Source organism: Rhincodon typus, chromosome 14, assembly GCF_021869965.1.
Source record: "Rhincodon typus isolate 14 chromosome 14, sRhiTyp1.1, whole genome shotgun sequence".
Lineage (NCBI taxonomy): Eukaryota > Metazoa > Chordata > Chondrichthyes > Orectolobiformes > Rhincodontidae > Rhincodon > Rhincodon typus.
This window is the reverse complement of record NC_063345.1, coordinates 44,049,348-44,055,347: the sequence shown is the minus strand read 5'-3', so window position 1 is coordinate 44,055,347 and position 6,000 is coordinate 44,049,348. Positions and strand designations below refer to the sequence as shown.

General features: G+C 38.2%; 1 protein-coding gene across 8 annotated transcripts in view; it reads left to right on the top strand.

Annotated features, from left to right (window-relative positions):
• The first annotated feature begins 132 nt into the window (after window positions 1–132).
• klf8 (Kruppel-like factor 8) overlaps window positions 133–6,000 on the top strand; it is an 82,358-nt gene continuing 76,490 nt past the window's right edge. For 2 of the 8 annotated variants that reach the window (XM_048604996.1, XM_048604995.1), the window contains exon 1: window positions 142–257. The gene's annotated coding sequence lies outside the window, so the exon portion shown is untranslated. Of the gene's footprint in view, window positions 258–538; window positions 603–6,000 lie in introns of those variants that run through there. The other 6 variants (XR_007263620.1, XM_048604993.1, XM_048604997.1 and 3 more) reach the window with 5 other exon arrangements.

Below are 6,000 nucleotides of genomic sequence, written 5' to 3'. Positions count from 1 at the left end.
AAAGTGAAACCTTTAATTTATTGCAACACTTAGAATAAAGAAATGCTCAGAATCTTGGAAGTGGAGAGCATTAATAAGTGGAAGGATTGCGTAAGTGAATTTCAAAAGGAAAAACAGACCAGCAAAGATCAGACGTATTAGCCTGTGAGGGAGCAGGGTGTGGTTGTATGAACAAGCCTCGTGGTAGAGACATATTTGGAACTTAATTCTTCTGAGAGTAAATGCACTTGATAAGACATTGAACAGGAGCACTCGAGGTAAGTCAGAGGATAGCAAATGTTTAGAAGTAAAAAGCAACAAAACCAAGGTATGATTTTGAAGGGAAAAGAGTTTTAAATAAAGAACATTACTCTCAGCTGAATGAAAAAGCAGACCTCCAAAGAATTTTACATTGTTGAGGAGTAATACAAACACAAGTAACAGTAACTGGGCCCTATAAATTGAACTAGATGTGGAATGGGCAGTTATTGCAATTTTGCTTTTTAAGTAATTTAGTGACCAGAAGTCTATTGATGAAATGTTTCATTTTCTTACAAAGCTGCAGCTTTCACTGCTGTCACTAGTTAACAGGCTCCCACTCTTGCACCTGGTACTGCTGTGAGGTGAGAATGTCTACCTTCTGTCTTTTCAGTTTTCTTCTGTTTCAAAGTAGTCTTGACAAAATTGCAGGATCTGAGTGCTGACTGCAAATGCTGGAAATAGATAACAGATTGGACTCTGACATAGGGTTGCAGTGAAACATTGCCCAGTATTTCTTGCAGATGCCAGTCAGCCTGCTGTCCATTGCAAACGTTTTATTTCTTGATTTCTGGGTATTTTTGTCCATACTTACTGTTTGTATGTGTGGTAAAAATAGTACATTTTAAAAAGTTACAATTAAGTTCTTCACTAAATAGCATTGACATTATCCCAGCTTTACTCCAATGGTTTGAATGTTATATGACTCTTTTATATCGTCTCCAGCCACCCTTATTTCAGTGGCTGCACTGCATTATTAATGAACTCATGTCACTGTCTCCACATAGACCACTTGTATGGGGTGAAAGCTTAGTTTCTACTTGTGTGACCTTCCCTGTCTCTGAAGAAAAGCCAATGCAAAGAAACAACAGGCACAATGTGCAGCTTTCAAACAACTGTGTGCATGTAGCCTTGAGCATACACAGTTGTCTGTGTTACTTAACCTGTCCTACAATGCAAATGGGATTGATTCCACAGCACCAGAAATCCTGGTGTATTCTAGCACTGGTTAAGTAAAATTTGTAATTTGCGCTTCCAATATACAAAGAATACTAAATCTTAACAGGAAAGGATTTCACTTTTTTTTCCCTCATTGTGTTTGCTGTTTTACTGTGCTGCTGGGGAGAGAGCAAAATTAAACATTTTCTAAAGGATATGCAAAGGAAGAGTTAATATATTTTGAAATAGAATATAAAGTAATCTTGGTTGAGCTGAGGTGACTGTGAGCTTTGTGTACAGTAAGTTTCTCTTGCGCTTTGCTTTGGTTGCAATGTTGGCATCAGATAGAGCATCTCTGTTTCACTACTGGATTATAATGCAGCTGGCTGCTGGGGCAGTGTTAAAGAAGTGGGAGAGAGAAGTGGGAAAAGAAAGAGAAGCATTTAATTTACAGCAGGAGGAAAAGAATGGCACATTACTGTATACTTTTGGTTTATGTATGATGGCATTCAGACAGGAACCATTTTGTAAAATGATTGTTGAAAGTTATTCGGGGGGGGAGGTTTTGGAACTAATTAAAGGGAAATTCCTTGGTAATGACAGTATTTGCCAAACATGAAACTTTTTAAAATTATAACCCATTCACTCTTATGAATTAATTACATGATCATTATTGTAAGAATATAGGAGCAGAGAAGACGGTTTGGCCCGTTGAACCTGCTCCACCATACAGTATGACCATAGCTGATCTCTGTCTTCAATTCTTCGTTCCCACCGATTTCTGGAGAGACAAAGAAATCTGTCTATCTCAACCTTGTATATGTTCAATAATGGTGTATTCACACCCTTCTTGGCTGGGGCATTCCAAAGATTCGCAACAACCTTATCTAGTTGCTATAAGATGCTAAAAAGAGATTGATAATGTAGATGTAGAATGGATATTTCCCTTTGTGCGGCAATCTAGAATGAGAGGTCATAGTTTTTGTCTAAATGTGGTAGATTTGAAATAGACAGAGAGGAATTAGTTCTTGCAAAGGGTCATGAATCTGTGGAATTCACTACCCCAGAGTGCGATGGTCATTGAGACATTTTGAGGAGAAGATAGACAGACAGATTTTTACTTAGTAATGGATTAAAGGGTTTTGCGGAACAGGCAGGAAATGAAGTTGAGATGAAGATGAGATCAGCCATGACCGTACTAAATGATGGAGGAGCTCAGGGTGCTGAATTGTCTACTCCTGCTCATAGTTCTTATGTGCCTCATCTCGCTGCTAAATAATTATTCCTGGAAGTGTGCCCTGTTCCAGATTCCCCAGCCAGAGGAAACAATATCTTGCCCTATCAATCCCTTCATTGCCTTTGATGTTTCAATGAGATTACCTCCCCTTGTTCTAAGTTCCAGAGAATATAGTACTCAGCCTCTCAACATAGGACAACCTCTTATCCCAGGGACCAATCTTGTGAACTTTTGCTGGAATGCCTCCAACGCAAGTATATCCTTCCTTAATTATGGAGACCAAAATTGCACACAGTATTCTAGTTGTGGTCTTGCCAAAGCTGAATAAATTAAGCTGAAACTTTTTTATTTTTATACTCTCGTACCTTTTCAATGCGTCAATTGCTTACTCTGTTTGATTGCTTTTGATTTTCCTAGTAAGGGTTAAATATGTTTCCAAGTCTAAAGGGATCAAACGGTGTGAGCAACAGTGCACTGAGTTGGATAATCAGCTGTAATCATATTCAATGATAGAGCAGCCTTGAAGGGCTGAATGGTGTACTACTCATCCCATTTTTAAATGTTTTCTGTGTTTGCATGAATACACCCAAGTCTCACCAAACATAAACTTTTGTTACACTTTTTGAAAAAGAGATTTTACTTTACAATCTTGCAACCAATGGGAATAAACTCTCACTTGGCCCACATTATACCCAATTTATCACCTTGTCGCTCACTCACTAACCTGTCCATATCCCTTTGAACCTCTTAATGTCCTCCTCTCAGCTTGTATTTGCACCCAGCTTTGTATCGCCACCCACCTGAGAAACAGAACTCGCTGGTCTGCATTCATGTGGAGATGTGAAGACCCAGCAGAACTTCCAAAATGGCTGGTGGGACCCAGATGTGGAAGTCCTGCCCTCATTTCTACTGATATAATTTCCAATGGTAGGGAAAGGGCGGTGCATTGTGATTCACACAAACAAAACTTGAACTCAGCAAGGCTACTTGAATTCAATGCTAAGTTGAAAGAGACCTCATTTTGATTGTTGAAGGAACCTTAACCTGCAGTGTAGGTATCTCAAATTTATGGAGTTCATGTAAACACTCTTGAAGGTGGATAAGGTCCATATAACTGTCATGATGTGAAATTATTTAAGTCCTCTACTCTTTCTTAAAATTAAAAATAGAATGGACTACAAGTATTACTTGTAAAACTTTTTAAAAAACGATTCTGTTCTAACAATTATAGTAGCTGCTTGTTAAATTTGTCTTAAGACTCTTTGTGAATGTTTGCCTGATTTCCAAAAGGTAGTTATCTAAGCAGAGTATTCTGAGTTTGTGGTTTGATTGTCAGCTGAAAGAGGTTATTAAAGGATTACCACCTTATGAGAAATATGACTAGAAGGTTTTATTTTGTAACAGATTGCCCACTTTAAATCACATTCAACTTTCCAATTTCAAGATGGTAGTGTTTTTAATGTAATTAAACTTGTGTTATATTTTTAGAACTTTATTTCTTCTCAACTCAGCACCTAAGATCTGTCCAAGGTGAATAGTGGATGAGTTGGCATAAAAGGTAGAAGGTCTGTGAGGCCTAAGTAGTGCTGAAAAGGTGACTCTGTGGACAATACCCCATAACTTGCATGGATTTGGAGAAACGAGATATTGGGAGAAATTGTTAGACTGTTGGGCATGGTGAACAATGATACAAAATAATTTCAGTTAATCTATTTTTAAGACTTTCCTGTTATGCATGTACCACTGGCATAAATGCTTGTAATATCTTTTGGTGAGTGTTAGAGGGCCTAAAGTGTTCCTGTTGCATTGGGACAAAGTCTGCCCTCCTCCAATCTCACCACCACCAACAATCAAAAATTCCATTATTTGGGGACCTTTCTAATGAGGTAAATCTGACTTCAGTGCTTTGGCAGTGAAAATTCAGACTTTTGCTCTCTGCATCAAGATTGTTATCGCTGATTATAAATAGCTGAGGTCCTAGCAACGAGCCTTTATGGTATTCATTGAGTCATAGCCTGCCAGTTTGAAAATATCCTATAAATCCCTGATTTTTGCTTCTTGTCCATTAACCTTCTTTCTACCCATGCAAATATTTCACCTAAACGAGTGCTTAATATGTGTTAATCTTTTGCGTGATATCTTATTGAATGCCTTTCAGAAATGCCAAATATACAATATCTACTGGCTCCCCTTTTTCTACCCTTCCAGTTACAAAATCAAAATTTGTAAGAAATTTGTCAAAACAGGATTTTCCTTTCATAATACCATGCTGACTTTTTCTAATCATACTATGTTTTTCTAAATGTAGTGTTAAGGCTTCCTTACACCAATGAATGATATCAGACTAACTGGCCTTTAGTTTCCTATTTTCTCTCTCCCTCCTTTCTTTAAATAGCACTATTAAATTTGTTACCTTCCAAACTGCTCGGACTGTTATATTTGTACAAGTAGTAGAACTAGTTAAGCCATAAATGAACACAGTGCTTATATTTACTCAGTGCTGATTTAAATTACACCCCACGTTTAGAGAGAAAATCCTAAAACTTATCAGCAATCTATGTGCTCAACTAATTAATACTGAAAAACACTTGCCGGTTAGTAGGGCTTGTTTTTTTTTTCAAAAAAAAAGGTCTGAAAAGCATATCTACCCTGTGATATGTCATGCAACTCTAAGTGCATACATGTGAATTTCAATATTAATTTTCAAAGTGCTGTTTAGCCACATTAAACCAGCTGGGCCACTTTTCAGAGATAGTAGGAACTGCAGATGCTGGAGAATCTGAGATAACAAGGTGTAGAGCTGGATGAACACAGCAGGCCAAGCAGCATCAGAGGAGCAGGAAAGCTGACGTTTCAGGCCTAGACCCAGAAGGGTCTTTTTCTGAAGAAGGGTGTGGGCCCGAAACGTCAGCTTTCCTGCTCCTCTGATGCTGCTTGGCCTGCTGCGTTCATCCAGTTCTACACCTTGTTATCTCTGGGCCACTTTTCAGCTATTTTTCATTTCTTTTGTCCTCGACTGTTAAAGTGGGATAGGATGATGCTTGAGAGTGGGTGAGTCAAAATCTGGTTGTTTCAATCTTCTCTGGCATAGAATAAGTTTCTCAAAGGAACTGGTAATCTTGCTAATGTGAATTGTTGTGAAGAGAAACAGGTTACAGTGTGGCAAGTGTATCCCACGGAAGATGTGTGAAGTTCCAACACTTTACATTGTGGAACTGTCAGTCCCTTCGCTGGTATCAACCCTGTACTTTGTTTAAAAGTGACTGTTTTTTAAAAAATTATTCCATTTGTATTATAGTAGTATCTCTTATCCTAAGTCTTCATAAAAACTAGTGTGGTTTGGTAAGAACAGGTTTTTCATTTTCTCCCCAATAATTAAGTGGAAATTTAGATGAGCTGCAGGTTTTGTTTTGTGCAGCAGGAGGAAAGATGACCTTTTTTATTTTCGGGAATAAATTGATCTGTGCCACTCATCCCAGGTTGATGGCTAAACTTCACCCATCTCTGCAACTATCTAGGCCCATCCTCATGTTGTTCGTGACCTGAGTCTTGTTGTTTATATTCTCAGTTGGCAAATTGCGTAAGGA